Genomic DNA, 15,870 nt, shown 5'->3' on the forward strand with positions numbered 1-15,870 from the left:
TACAGTCTGCCATTGGTATCAGTGTTCTTGGATCATGGTTTCCAAATCTCTAACCAAGAACACTAAAATGAAGAGGGTGGGGTACTATGAATAAACCGCCCTCAAGTGCCTTATTGTCACGAAAATGGCTTAGCTCTCCTGGCGAGAAAGCAAAAGACACACAATTGATGGACAGAATGCAGAACAAATCAAAACATTCACCCCCAGTCAAGAGATCTGGGTTAAATCCATCATTCTTTTGCTCACCATGCCACCCCAGTTTAGACCTGGCTATATGCAAAGCAGTCTTAATTAACCCTGTGCCTCATGGGAACAGTCCAGCCCGAACTGCCAAGCCGGGTCCTCCCTGGACTGGAAACAAGCATCCTAGGACCGGTTTCGAAGTTTCACCCCTCTTCAGTTAGGATAGCTTGATTCCAGTGGCACAGTGAGCCCAGGACTCACGTCTGAGCATACCTGGTGTACTTAGGGCGAGAAAGCAAAAGACACACAATTGATGGACGGAATGCAGAACAAATCAAAACATTCACCCCCAGTCAAGAGATCTGGGTTAAATCCATCATTCTTTTGCTCACTATGCCACCCCAGTTTAGACCTGGCTATATGCAAATCAGTCTTGACCCTGTGCCTCATGGGAACAGTCCAGCCCGAACTGCCAAGCCGGGTCCTCCCTGGACCGGAAACAAGCATCCTAGGACTGTTTTGTTTCTTTTTTTATTCTTTTTTTTATTCATCATGGCGTATAGCAATGTAGGAACAATAAACTAAAAAGGGAACAGTAAATTAAAAATAAAAAGTGCACAAAGCATTGTAAGGTTGCATTTGCCAACTGCAAGGGCCTTGGGGGAATTAAAAAAACAAATATTGTGAACCATGATGTCATTGCGACGGGGGGCACCCAAACAAGCAGGTGGTGGCAGGCATGAGCATGCTCAAACCTACCCCGGGGCCAAATAGATATCTTGCTCCTTCTGAGGGGTGGATAAGGGAATTCACACCCATTTCTGGGTAAAACAACCTGATGAGAGCCAAGGAAGTCACCCCACCATAGATTCCTCCAGATGTCTATTTTTCAAATATGTGCAAGTTTGCTACGTTTCTCTAGGTATCGGCTGAGCTAAAGCACCGTATCCACAGCGACCCACGTTGGGGGAAAAAAGGGTCATTTTTTCACTGGAAAAACATGATGGGTCTGTGTTGTTTTTTGCCCTGTTTCCTGTCCCGGGCACTAAACCTACCCACACAAGTGAGGTTCCATTTTTAGGTCTCGCCTGAGCCAGCGCCTGTGCTGGTCTGGCGAGACATTTAGTGAGTGGGGGCTTTAGAAATGCGACCACAAGCTTTTGCTTGTGGCCTAAGGGTTGCTGTTACGCGCGGTGCACACGCACAGCCGCCTCTTCCTCATTAAGCGTCATGCGCCATCTGGCTTTCCTCTTGCTTGCTCTCCAGACCAGCGCATGCCCCTCCCCCTACCCCACCACAGAGTGCGTCTTTTTATTTCTTTTTTGCGTGCGCAACTCCCCGGCTTGGTTAATCAAGCTTGACAGTATTGATAATGCTGTGCGTCATTGCTTAAAAACAATTGGCACAGCCAAAAGGCCCCAAAGGCGCCACCTAGAGGTTTGGTCAAAGCTCGCCTGATTGTCTGTGCGCGCGGCCCGCCTTGGGGAAGCAGATTTCAATAGTGCATCCTGCCTCCACTCCTTCCCCCCTCGCCAGACAGGCATGAAGCTGTCGAGTATGCTAATGAGCCCCTCTCCTGCCTTTGAAATTTCTTCCGGTATCTGCGCTGTGGGGATCCATGTCTTGCCTTTTGCTCTTCATTTTTTTTTAACAAGTTTCGGTATGCGCATCGTAAAGCCGCACGTGAGCTCACGTGCTCCCAGGCCGCACCCAGCATGCTTTCAGACACATGAATGATGAAAGCGTACACATATTGCTTCCATAAATCTGCTGCTGTGCAGGTGTTCAAAAGGCCCTGCAGAATAGATCGATGCTGCTGTGCCAGGTGTTTGTTTAGAAATTATGGTTTGCATATCTTCATGGCACTGTAATAACTTGGTAAAAAATAAAAGTGGGAATACGAATGGGCTAATAAGTATCCAATTTTACATTTACAATTGCGCAAAAAACAAGTGACACCCCTAAAATAGGGCACTACATTCCTTAATTCTGTGAAATTTAACTCTGTAAAAAATCAACTAGTTTAAAAGCACATGAAGCTTCAGCCTGCATCTTTCAACAACAGACAGCTTAATTTTAATGTACTAAGTTACAATCGTCAAGTGCCGAACAGATGCATCTGGTTTGTTTGTCTGAGCGCACATTAATGTTAAGTTGTAGTGGCGTAATGTTGGCTGTTCAAGTATTACTCTGTCGAGAAAACCCTCCCCCTTTTTGGGATAGCGCCTTATCGCCTGGCATTAGCTCAAAATCAAGGCTCTCAAGATGTCTTTCTGGAATGCACATTTCCGATCTGTTCCCCTGGGTTGATTTTTCACTCCCGCCCTCCCCTACCCCAGGCTTCCTATTAAGTGCTGTACACCGCCCTGGGTCACTGTGGCGTATTTCAAGTAAACATATTTCTCTTCCAGGGGATCCTCATCAATAGTCATAAGCACGGAATATTCCTGCCCATGTGCGGGGACCCCGGAAATAATAAAATTATATATGAAAAGCATACATATATATATACAAAACATTCTATTTGGAATAACTTTGGCGCCGGTTGACGACTCCTCGCAAATTTTTCAAAATAGGTGGGGCGCTATGCTCCGCTCCTACCCTGAAAGTCTCGGGGGGGATTCGTCAAGCGGGGCCTGAGAAAAAAGGGGGGTCCCAAAATGCGCTTTTCCCATGCATTTTCCCATAGGACCTTTAGTCCGAGCTACAGCCCGAACGGCTGAACAGAATTACTTGAAATTTGGCAGAGAGGTAGTCCTCAGGTCAAGGATGTGCCTTTTGCAGGTCTGGTGTAAATCTGTTCAGTAGGTCCTGAGAAAATAGCATTTAAATCAATATATATATCTGTAAGCGCGCTCCGTGCGCTTACGGTAAGCTTACCGTACGCGTACGGTGCCGTGCGCGAGCTCAATTCTGATTGGTGGTTACATGACTGTAAACATTCCAATCGGTCGAAATCAGGAAGTATCGGCCGCCATTTTCTGTCTCTCGCACTAAAAAACAAAGGCTGATAACATGAAAAGGGGGCAACGAAGAGAGTTGCAGACCCCCTAGCGTTCGTCAGGGGGTTCACAAAGGACCAAAAAGTATGAAAAATAATTTTAATAATTTGAAAAAAAAAATCGCGGAGTGCGCGTACGGTAAGCTTACCGTACGCGTACGGTAAAAAAAAAAAAAAAAAAAAAAGAATTAACAATCACATTTAATATATAAATCTAAGGACCCCCAAGGGAGGAAAAAACAATTGATATTTTGTAAAAAATGGCGAGGCGTGCACGGTACGAACTGTGCAACGTGGCCGCTCGGTGCGCGAAGCGCACCGAGTGCCCACAGCGCGCGCACCGTGCGCGCAAAAATTAAAAATAAATACATAACTTAGCATTTAAAAAACCGTACAAATTCACTGAAAAAACCATAGGTTTCACACACGTTATAGTTAGGAATTAGCATTTAAAAAACCTTGCAAATTCACTTAAAAAACCATAGGTTTCACACAAGTTATAGTTAGCTGTACATTTCACTCGTAAAAAACCAATGAAATTCCACGTTATAGTTAGATCAGGTAACGAAAACTTGCGCGACCGCAATGCACAATGTGTCATTTCAGATGTCATCATTGATGTCATGAGTGATGTCACTGACAATGTCAGAAGTGATGTAATATGTCACGTCATCAGCAGTTTATTGTGGGCGCGCAAGTTATAGTTACCTGATCTAACTATAACGTGGAATTTCATTGGTTTTTTACGAGTGAAATGTACAGCTAACTATAACTTGTGTGAAACCTATGGTTTTTTAAGTAAATATATATATATTTTCTACTGGCGGTCGCCAGTAGATAGTTATAGTTAGGACCGTGTTTCCATAGGAAATCCGCAACATTCTATTTGGAATAACTTTTGCATCGATTGACGAATCCTCGCGAAATTTTCAAAATAGGTGGGGCGCTCCGCTCCTTCCCTGAAAGTCTCGGGGGGATTCGTCAAGCGGGGGCTGAGAAAAAGGGGGGGTCCCAAAACGCGTTTTCCCCATGCATTTTCCCATAGAACCTTTAGTCCGCGCTACAGCCCGAACGGCTGAACAGAAAACCTTGAAATTTGGCAGAGAGGTAGTCCTCAGGTCAGGTATTTGCCTTTTGCAGGTCTGGTGTAAATCTGTTCAGTATTTTCTGAGAAAATAGCATTTAAAAGCATATATATATCTATAGGCGCGCACCGTGCACGTACGGTAAGCGCACCCTGCCGTGCACAAGCGCAATTCTGATTGGTTGTTAGATCTTAGTAAACATTCGAATCGGTCGAAACCAGGACGTGTCGGCCGCCATTTTGTCTCTCGCAGTCCGAGGGAGGTGAAAAATAAAGGTGGAGAACATGAAAAGGGGGCACGGTGGACAGTTCCTGGCCCCCTAGCCATTGTCAGGGGGTCCCCAAAGGACCCCCAAGGGCCATAAATGTTTTTAATATTTTTACGAAAAATCGCGGAGTGCGCTTACCGCGCACGGTAGAAACGTGAAAATTACGCGAACGGCGTAACGTGCGCGCACGGTAAAAAACCTTAAAAAAAAAAAAAATTAATAATAAATACATAACTTAGCATTTAAAAAACCGTACAAATTCACTGAAAAAACCATAGGTTTCACACACGTTATAGTTAGGAATTAGCATTTAAAAAAACCTTGCAAATTCACTTAAAAAACCATAGGTTTCACACATGTTCTAGTTAGCTGGACATTTCCCTTGTAAAAAACCAATGAAATTCCCCCGTTATAGTTAGTAAAGGGAACTATAACTCACGCGACCGCAATCCACTGCTGATGACGTCAGATATTACATCACTGATGACATATGTGTCTTTCTGTAAAATAAATATTTATTAAATATGTATAGCTAAAGGTTAAAGGAAAGAAAAATGGGTAAATAAGTGAATAAATACAGTGATGTAATATCTGACGTCATCAGCAGTGGATTGCGGTCGCGTGAGTTATAGTTCCCTTTACTAACTATAACGGGGGAATTTCATTGTTTTTTTACGAGGGAAATGTCCAGCTAACTATAACATGTGTGAAACCTATGGTTTTTTAAGTGTATATATATATATATATATATATATATATATATATATATATATATATAATTACCTACTGGCGGTCGCCAGTAGGTAGTTATAGTTAGGACCACGTTTCCATAGGAAATCCGCAACATTCTATTTTGAATAACTTTTGCGCCGGTCGACGAATCCTCGTGAATTTTTCAAAATAGGTGGGGCGCTACGCTCCGCTCCTACCCTGAAAGTCTCGGGGGGATTCGTCAAGCGGGGGCTGAGATAAAAGGGGGGTCCCAAAACGCGTTTTTCCCATGCATTTTTCCATAGGACCTTTAGACACAGCTACAGCCCGAACGGCTGAACAGAATTACTTGAAATTTGGCAGAGAGGTAGTCCTCAGGTCAAGGAAGTGCCTTTTGTAGGTTTGGTGTAAGTCTGTTCAGTAGATTCTGAGAAAATAGCCTTTAAATCAATATATATATCTGAGCCAGCTTACGGTGCGCTTACGGTGCGCTTACCGTACGCGTACGGTGGCGTGCGCGAGCGCGATTCTGATTGGCTCTTAGATCTTAGTAAACATTCGAATCGGCCGAAACCAGGAAGCGGCGGCCGCCATTTTCTCTCTCGCACTCAGAGTGGGGCAGCATAAATGAAGCCCAAAAATTTGTAAAGGGGCAGTATATTGAGATAATAATCACCCAGCAGTGATATACGGGCCCCCAAGCAACCCCCAAAGGCAAAAAAAAAATGTGGTTTTTTTTTCGAAAAATCGCCGATTATGCTTACCGTACGCGTACGGTAAAAAATTATTTAAAAAAAAAAAAATTATCCACACTTTCCACACCCCATGTGCAAATGGTGCCCTAAGGGCTCCATTTGTGCATGGCATATCAAATAAATGAAAATAATAAACAAAACATTTCACAACGATGCGCATAATATGTCCCCCATGTGCGCACGGTGCGCGAAGCGCATCGTGCGTACATGGCCCATCCCGCATAATGTGGGCTGCGCGCACCGCGTGACCACTGTGCGTGCATGGCACTAACTGCGTAAAGTGGGCCGCGCACCGCGTGCTCACTGTGCGCGCACGGAACGAACTGCGTTAACTGGGCGTGCACGCCACGAATGGCGTAAAGTAAGTTAGCATTTAAAAAAACGTACAAATTCACTGAAAAAACCATAGGTTTCACACACGTTATAGTTAGGAATTCGCATTTAAAAAACCTTGCAAATTCACTGAAAGAACCATAGGTTTCACACATGTTATAGTTAGCTGTACATTTTACTGATAAAAAACCAATGAAATTCCCCCGTTATAGTTACTGTAGGCAACTATAACTCACGCGACCGTAATCCTCTGCTGATGACAAATGTGTCTTTATGAAAAAAAAATATTTGTAATATATGTATAGCTTAAATTTAATGGAAGAAGACATGGGCAAATAAGTGTCTAAATACAGTATAAGCATCAGCTGAGGATTACGGTCGCGTGAGTTATAGTTGCCTACAGTAACTATAACGGGGGAATTTCATTGGTTTTTTATCAGTAAAATGTACAGCTAACTATAACATGTGTGAAACCTATGGTTTTTTCAGTGAATATATATATATATTCATTCGTAGAATGGGTCATTCCGAGATTAAGCCCGAAGTCAGGTGGTGCGTTTGCCGGTATGCCCTCGCCAGAAATAATTATTATCCTTCAACAGAAATTACACGCACTCTCGAAGTCCAATGCTCATAAGAAAGCTAATTTATTACTTGCTACGCGTTTCGACAACTTAATGTCTTGTTCACACAAAGTAAAAAGCAAACAAAGACGTGCATAAATAAATATACAAAACTAAGAAAGGACTACATTGAATTCATTCTGTGTCCTGTCATTGACAAATGTCGGCCATCTTACAGTGGTAAGCGTACAATTTTGTGACATTTGCAATTCAATATACATCATAACAATGCAGTGTTTTCCTCAAAATCAAATTTCAGATTGTAAAGTACATCCTGCTTGTTTCTATCTCGCACTAGTGGCAAAAGAGGAAAACAAAAGAAACATTCTTGTTTACACGGTGTATTCCGTTAGAGCTCCATTAAAGTTGATCAAAATAATTTCTGTCGCACTAGTGGCATTGAATTCATTCAATGTTATAACCGTAATTAATAAGTAAAATACATTTGCTAACAAAATGTCCTGATGTAATGTATATTTCATTATAATGTCTAATTACATTTTTGTATTTGATCGACAGATGGCCTAATTTACATCTATTAATTAGTGACAGGACTAATAAATAACAAGTGTTCACTTGAATAAATGTAAGTCCAAAAATCCACCACGAATAAACCACCTAATACCTAAGAAGTGATAAAGTGAAAAATAGTAAAAAATTTCCGATTATTCAAACTTTAGAAAAAGGTTAACATTTTCTTATCTTGTTTCACATGGAATTCCGAGCCCGGTGGAAGGAAAGGGTAAGGTGCCCATGCAGTGACCATATAATACGGTGGGTCCCTTCCTTTCTTCCTGTAGACGTGAAAACAAGAAAGAGAAAAATAGAAAACATAAAATACAATAAAGACTAAACTTTATCATAAAAAGATATCTAACAGAATTCACAATAAGGCATAACATCAAAAATTGCAGTTCTTTGCACAATATTTGATGTATTAGACAGAATCTCAATATCGAACGCTCATTCCTCATACAAGTGTGTTGCTAGTTCATCATCCATATTGTGGCCTCCAGGGAACTTGGTCTCCAATTCAAGTATCCATTTGGATTCTTTTTTACGGAGAGCTGATTTCCTATTGCCCCCTCTATTGCCAAGAATAATTTGTTCAATAGCATAGAAGCGCAGTAAGGCACTGTTGGAATCATGGAATCTTTTAAAATGTCTAGCAATAGGATAATGAATGTCAACGTTTGTAATTGCTCTAAGATGTTCCATAACTCTCTTTTTAATCGTACAAGTGGTACTCCCTACATACCTTAACTTGCAGGGACATTCCAAAATATATATTATGTAGGAGCTACTGCATGTGAGGAACTGTTGTATTTTCCATTTTCGTGTTCTACCAGGAATGCTGAATTCTTTGACAGATTGGCTATATTTACAAGATCTACAGTGACCACATGGGAAGAAGCCTTTAAGATAATGGAACGTGCTTTTCTTGATAACAGTAATATCAATTTTCACCAGGATATCTCTAAGATTTCTACCTTTTCTGTAGGTTATTTTGGGTCTTTCACCTATTTCCGAACCTACGATGTTGTCTGTTTGAAGAATGTTCCAATTGTCACATAGATTTTTTTGTATTTTCTTGGAGTGACTATTAAAGGTAGTAATAACTCCTGTGACAGGTTTAGTGGTATCCGATTCCGGTGTCTGGCCCAGTGATTCTTCTCTACTGACTTTAGAAATCTTTTCTAGTGCTTTTTTCAACACCCATTCTGGGTATCCACGCTCTCTGAATCTCTTCAATAGGACTTTCTGTTCTTGTATGTATTTTTCATCGTTGTTACAATTTCTTCTTGCCCTCAGTAATTCTCCATACGGAATGCTCCATTTAAGGGCTTCTGGATGTTCACTGAGGGCATGAAGAAGACTATTTCCAGCTGTCTCTTTGCGATATAAACTGGTAGTGATTTTATCTTGCTCAACTTCGATCTTGATATCGAGAAATTCCACATATGTTTTACTGATATTATGGGTCAAGATGATATTATCTTGGTTGTTGTTCAATTTATTGATGAAGTTTAAGGCTTCTGCTTCACTACCTTTCCATACTATCAGCAAGGCATCGATATACCGCAGCCATTTTACTACTAACTTGAAATCCTCTGACATGTTAGTGTCTGAGCGAATTTCCTCTTCCCATTTCCCATACCAGCATGTTAAAAGACATGATACCGATATGTCTTAAAAACAATATTTTCCTCTTTAATGGTGTCTTATACAAACAGGTGCGAGGCACGGCGATGGGTACGTGCTTCGCACCTAGTTTTGCCAACCTTTTTCTAGGAAAATGGGAAGAGGAAATTCGCTCAGACACTAACATGTCAGAGGATTCCAAGTCAGTAGTAAAATGGCTGCGGTATATCGATGACTTGCTGATAGTATGGAAAGGTAGTGAAGCAGAAGCCTTAAACTTCATCAATAAATTGAACAACAACCAATATAATATCATCTTGATCCATAATATCAGTAAAACATATGTGGAATTTCTCGATATCAAGATCGAAGTTGAGCAAGATAAAATCACTACCAGTTTATATCGCAAAGAGACAGCTGGAAATAGTCTTCTTCATACCCTCAGTGAACATCCAGAAGCCCTTAAATGGAGCATTCCGTATGGAGAATTACTGAGGGCAAGAAGAAATTGTAACAACGATGAAAAATACATACAAGAACAGAAAGTCCTATTGAAGAGATTCAGAGAGCGTGGATACCCAGAATGGGTGTTGAAAAAAGCACTAGAAAAGATTTCTAAAGTCAGTAGAGAAGAATCACTGGGCCAGACACCGGAATCGGATACCACTAAACCTGTCACAAGAGTTATTACTACCTTTAATAGTCCCTCCAAGAAAATACAAAAAATTCTATGTGACAATTGGAACATTCTTCAAACAGACAACATCGTAGGTTCGGAAATAGGTGAAAGACCCAAAATAACCTACAGAAAAGGTAGAAATCTTAGAGATATCCTGGTGAAAAGTGATATTACTGTTATCAAGAAAAGCACGTTCCATGATCTTAAAGGCTTCTTCCCATGTGGTCACTGTAGATCTTGTAAATATAACCAATCTGTCAAAGAATTCAGCATTCCTGGTAGAACACGAAAATGGAAAATACAACAGTTCCTCACATGCAGTAGCTCCTACATAATATATATTTTGGAATGTCCCTGCAAGTTAAGGTATGTAGGGAGTACCACTTGTATGATTAAAAAGAGAGTTATGGAACATCTTAGAGCAATTACAAATGTTGACATTCATTATCCTATTGCTAGACATTTTAAAAGATTCCATGATTCCAACAGTGCCTTACTGCGCTTCTATGCTATTGAACAAATTAATCTTGGCAATAGAGGGGGCAATAGGGAATTAGCTCGCTGTAAAAAAGAATCCAAATGGATACTTAAATTGGAGACCAAGTTCCCTGGAGGCCACAATATGGATGATGAACTAGCAACACACTTGTATGAGGAATGAGCGTTAGATATTGAGATTCTAATACATCAAATATTGTGCAAAGAACTGCAATTTTTGATGTTATGCCTTATTGTGAAATCTGTTAGATATCTTTTTATGATAAAGTTTAGTCTTTATTGTATTTTATGTTTTCTATTTTTCTCTTTCTTGTTTTCACGTCTACAGGAAGAAAGGAAGGGACCCACCGTATTATATGGTCACTGCATGGGCACCTTACCCTTTCCTTCCACCGGGCTCGGAATTCCATGTGAAACAAGATAAGAAAATGTTAACCTTTTTCTAAAGTTTGAATAATTGGAAATTTTTTACTATTTTTCACTTTATCACTTCTTAGGTATTAGGTGGTTTATTCGTGGTGGATTTTTGGACTTACATTTATTCAAGTGAACACTTGTTATTTATTAGTCCTGTCACTAATTAATAGATGTAAATTAGGCCATCTGTCGATCAAATACAAAAATGTAATTAGACATTATAATGAAATATACATTACATCAGGACATTTTGTTAGCAAATGTATTTTACTTATTAATTACGGTTATAACATTGAATGAATTCAATGCCACTAGTGCGACAGAAATTATTTTGATCAACTTTAATGGAGCTCTAACGGAATACACCGTGTAAACAAGAATGTTTCTTTTGTTTTCCTCTTTTGCCACTAGTGCGAGATAGAAACAAGCAGAATGTACTTTACAATCTAAAATTTGATTTTGAGGAAAACACTGCATTGTCATGATGTATATTGAATTGCAAATGTCACAAAATTGTACGCTTACCACTGTAAGATGGCCGACATTTGTCAATGACAGGACACAGAATGAATTCAATGTAGTCCTTTCTTAGTTTTGTATATTTATTTATGCACGTCTTTGTTTGCTTTTTACTTTGTGTGAACAAGACATTAAGTTGTCGAAACGCGTAGCAAGTAATAAATTAGCTTTCTTATGAGCATTGGACTTCGAGAGTGCGTGTAATTTCTGTTGAAGGATAATATATATATATATATATATATATATATATATATATATATATATATATATATATATAATATATTCACTGAAAAAACCATAGGTTTCAGGGGCGTTATAGTTAGCTGGACTTTTCACTCGTACAAAACCATTGAAATTCCCCCGTTATAGTTAGTTCAGCTAACTATAACTCGCGCGCCCGCAATGCACTGCTGATGACGTCACATATTACATCACTCATGACATGGTCAGTGACATCACTCATGACATCACTGATGACATCTCAAATGACATCACTGATTACATCATCTTTGTGATAGAGTGGCAGACCTCCTCTCCCCCTAATATAACCTTTGATACACACATTCAAAAATAGAAACTAAAATTTTCAAAACAATGGCCATACCAATATCAGTTACAACAACCTATTCAGTAATTCTAAGATCCACATACACATCCACTCATTCACCAACAGTCCTATACAGTCACTCATACATGTACTCACTCATCATATGTACTCATACACCTATACATCCTGTTACACAACGCCACTCATCCATAGAGTTACTCACACACATAGTCACTCATGCTAATAAAGAATCAAACATCCATTTACTTGCATATACAGTTGTACACACACCACCACACTTAATTCTACAGAAACTTACACATACTTAGTCTTTTAAACAATCACTTATAGAAACACATACTTATTCATACAGGAACTCTTTCAATCTCAAATATACTCACTTATATACACCAATAGTCACATATACTAGTTTAAAACATATGTAGTTACTCATAAAGACACTATTGAGACAGTCATTTACTCACTAACACACCCATGCACACACTCATCCACCCATACAGTCCTGCACACATGCTGTCTTCAACACATACAAACAGTGAGTCACTCATTCATGCATCGATGCACTACGTAATACCCCCCACCGAACCATACAGACACTCAGACACTCATACTGACACTCAAAAAACCAACTAATAACCTATATAGACACTCATGTAGCTACTCCCCAATCCATGCAGCCACTTATACACAAAGTGAGAGACTGATACAGATATTTACATATTTAAACATTACTCACTAAGCCATGTATTCACTAAGATAAACTTAATCAGTGTTATACAATCTATTTTTTAAAAACAAATCATCCATTTAGACACTTATATACCCATTTATTCTTCCACCGACCTTGAGATATACGTATATAAAACATATGTAATTTTCAGAAAAACACACATTCACTGTATGATGTCATCAGTGATGTCATTTGAGATGTCATCAGTGATGTCATGAGTGATGTCACTGACCATGTCATGAGTGATGTAATATGTGACGTCATCAGCAGTGCATTGCGGGCGCGCGAGTTATAGTTAGCTCAACTAACTATAACGGGGGAATTTCAATGGTTTTGTACGAGTGAAAAGTCCATCTAACTATAACGCCCCTGAAACCTATGTTTTTTTAGTGAATTTCTAAGGTTTTTTAAATGCTAATTCCTAACTATAACGTGCCTGAAACCTATGGTTTTTTCAGTGAATTTCAAAGGTTTTTTAAATGCTAATTTCTAACTATGGCTACAGAGATAGGACATGTGAAGAAAGAAGAAAGAACGCACAGAAAGAAAAATAAGAATTGCAGAAAGAAGCAACAGAAGTCCTCAAAGACGAAGAAAAGTGCAGGAAGAAGGATAACGTGCAGAAAGAACAAACAGAAGAACAGAAAGAAGCCTTGTTGCAAAATCATCCTGTACCCTCAACTTTTTCAGACGGATACTGGTGGTAACTGAGTCTGACTAACCAGTCCTAGAGCCAGTGCTATGTTAAAAGACACTCAGAATACAGTAACAACACCTACATACACTAGGGAACACTATGCGTTGGGGTCCCCCTGTGATCAGCATGACCTCCTCTGTAAGCCCCTAGTATATAATAGGGCAGGTGATTAAAACTACCTCTTAAAACGGGCCACACACTAGTTGGCCCCCAGGGTCCCTCAGGATTGAAGGGGAATTATTTCCCCAACTTAAAACGCGCCACAGGGCTTGTTTGCACACGTTAACTCAGGCCCCGTCCCCTCCCTTCACCACTGTGTAAACACGCCCTGTGGCCGTTTTTAGTTGGGAGATTAAGTTCATTTGAATCCTGAGTGTCCCTAGGGTTCAACTAGCCCACTAGGTACCTCCAGTAAGAGCCATAGAGCTGCATTGCAGAGAGGTGTAAAAAGAGGCACGGCCTGGACCACCTCTCTGCAATGCAGAGCAGTGGCGCTTACTGGAAGCCCCTGGTGGGCTAGTTGGCCCCCAGGGTCCCTCAGGATTGAAAGGGAATTATTTCCCCAACTTAAAACGTGCCACAGGGCGTGTTTGCACATGTCACCTCAGGCCCCGTCCCCTCCCTTCACCACTGTGTAAACGCGCCCTGTTGCCGTTCTAAGTTGAGAGATTAAGTCCCCTTGAATCCTAAGGGTCCCTAGGGTCAAACTAGCCCACTAGGTACCTCCAGTAAGCGCCACAGAGCTGCGTTGCATAAAGGTGTAAAAAGGGGCGTGGCCTCAGAACACCTGTCTGCAACGCAGCTCCCTGGCGCATACTGGAGATACCTGTTGGGCTAGTTGGCCCTCAGGGACCCTCAGTATTGAAGGGGAATTAATTCCCCAACTTACAACTGGCCAGGGGGTGCGTTTGCAGAGTGCTGCTAGGAGGGGGCGTGGCCTCCGGTGCGATGCCGGTCTTTTATTTATTTTATTTTTGTAAGAAGGAGCGCTGTGTGGCCCCCCTTCTTTTTCTAATTTACTGGCCCTGGGGACCCCATCCCCCCCGCACCCTAATTTATTTGTTTAAAAAAAATTTGGCCCTCCCAAGGCCTTAATCAGCCCCGGGGACCCCAACCCCCGGGTCATGGCCTTTTTTTTATTTTTTTATTCTTTACGAGGGGGCTGTGTTGCCCCCCTCCTCAGGCCACTTATGGCCCCGGGGACCCCATCCCCCGGGGCCGGCCTTTGTTTTTTATTATTTTTAAAAAATATATATTTATAGAAACACTTAGTACATGCTGGACAAACCGTATGCACCTATCACCATGACGATTTGCGTGATAATCATTAAAAGGCAGCTATGCATAGAATGAATCCACATGGAATGTATTTACACCGCTAGTGAAGCTCTGACGTGTCTGACGCCCTACCGTGCCTAATCCCGGCGCCCCCGCCGGTGGGTACTCTCCAAGTAGACACCCTTGTTGTTTATTTATACAAACATGGGTAGCTATTGACGGGCACATTTAATATACACGCACACCAAGCCATTCAAAGGGGATTCAACAAAAATTCGACCAAACTATGCAAGAAACCCCCCTTACGGTTAATAAAACACACATCCACCGCCGGATGTGTAATACTTTTTATTTTACTCTCTGGAAAGGAGACGAACCTCACTTGAGAGTCACAGTGTGCTCCTGGCTGAGCCCAATGCCCATCATTGACCTCCTGCTTAGCCTTTGTGCTTAGCTTGCAGCCCCTATTCTCCTTCCCCCTGCCCTCCGATGTCTTTGTGCATGCCCCTGCTCCATCCTTTTTGCCCACCTTGTTCCATGGACCTGCCACTCCTATCTTCTCTGAGTGTTCTGTTGAGCTGCCACTTCCCTCCCACCTGCCTAGCATTGTCAGATGACTGTAACCTGTCCCTGCCACCTCCACCCTGCCTGTCGACATGCCATGCCCCTATCCCCTTCCTCCTGTCCTCCATGGTCCTTTTACTGCCACACCCATCTGCCCTCCCTGGTCTGTTGTGCTGCAACTGCTCCTCCTGCCTGCCCCGTGCGGTCTGTTGTGAGGCCCCTTCCCCTGAACTCTCTTGTCTGTGCCCAGGTCCTGACCCTCCCTTCTATCCTCCATGGTCCTTTGTGCATGCCCCTGCACCCTCCTTCTTGCCTATCATAGCCATTGTGCTGCCACTAACCCTCCTGCTTGCCATGCATGGTCTTCTGTGGTGCCATGGCCCCTCCCAACTTCCCTGTGTGGTCAGCTAGCTGCCCCTGACCCCCTCCCACCTTCCCTCCATGGTCTGTGTGTATGACATCATTGTCTCATTGTTGCTCTCCATGGTGTGTCTTGTTTCTAGTGCCCATCCTGCCTGACCTCCATGGTCATCTTGCTGCTCCTGCCCTGCCCCCTTGCCCCCAACCCTCTGTTTCCATGTGCAGACCCCTATTCCCTCCCTCCTGGCTTGTCTGTTCCATTGTAATGCCCCTGATCCGTCCCTCCTGCCCTTTATGGTCTGTTATGCTGCAGCTTTCTCTCCTGTCTGTCCATTATGGTCAGCTAGCTACCATTGCCTCTTTCCCCTCTGTTCTCTGTTGTCCATGTGCATGGTCCTGTCCCCTCCCTATTGCTTTCCATGGATTGTTGTGCTGCACTCCCTGATGCCTGCCCTGTAG

The 15,870-nt window shown here is 41.8% G+C and overlaps 1 protein-coding gene across 1 annotated transcript in view; it reads left to right on the forward strand.

Moving 5' to 3' along the window:
* LOC146785484 (butyrophilin subfamily 1 member A1-like) overlaps nucleotides 1–15,870 on the forward strand; it is a 149,687-nt gene that overhangs the window by 56,596 nt on the left and 77,221 nt on the right. The window lies entirely within an intron of this gene.

This window comes from Triturus cristatus, chromosome 11, assembly GCF_964204655.1.
Source record: "Triturus cristatus chromosome 11, aTriCri1.1, whole genome shotgun sequence".
NCBI classification, from domain to species: domain Eukaryota; kingdom Metazoa; phylum Chordata; class Amphibia; order Caudata; family Salamandridae; genus Triturus; species Triturus cristatus.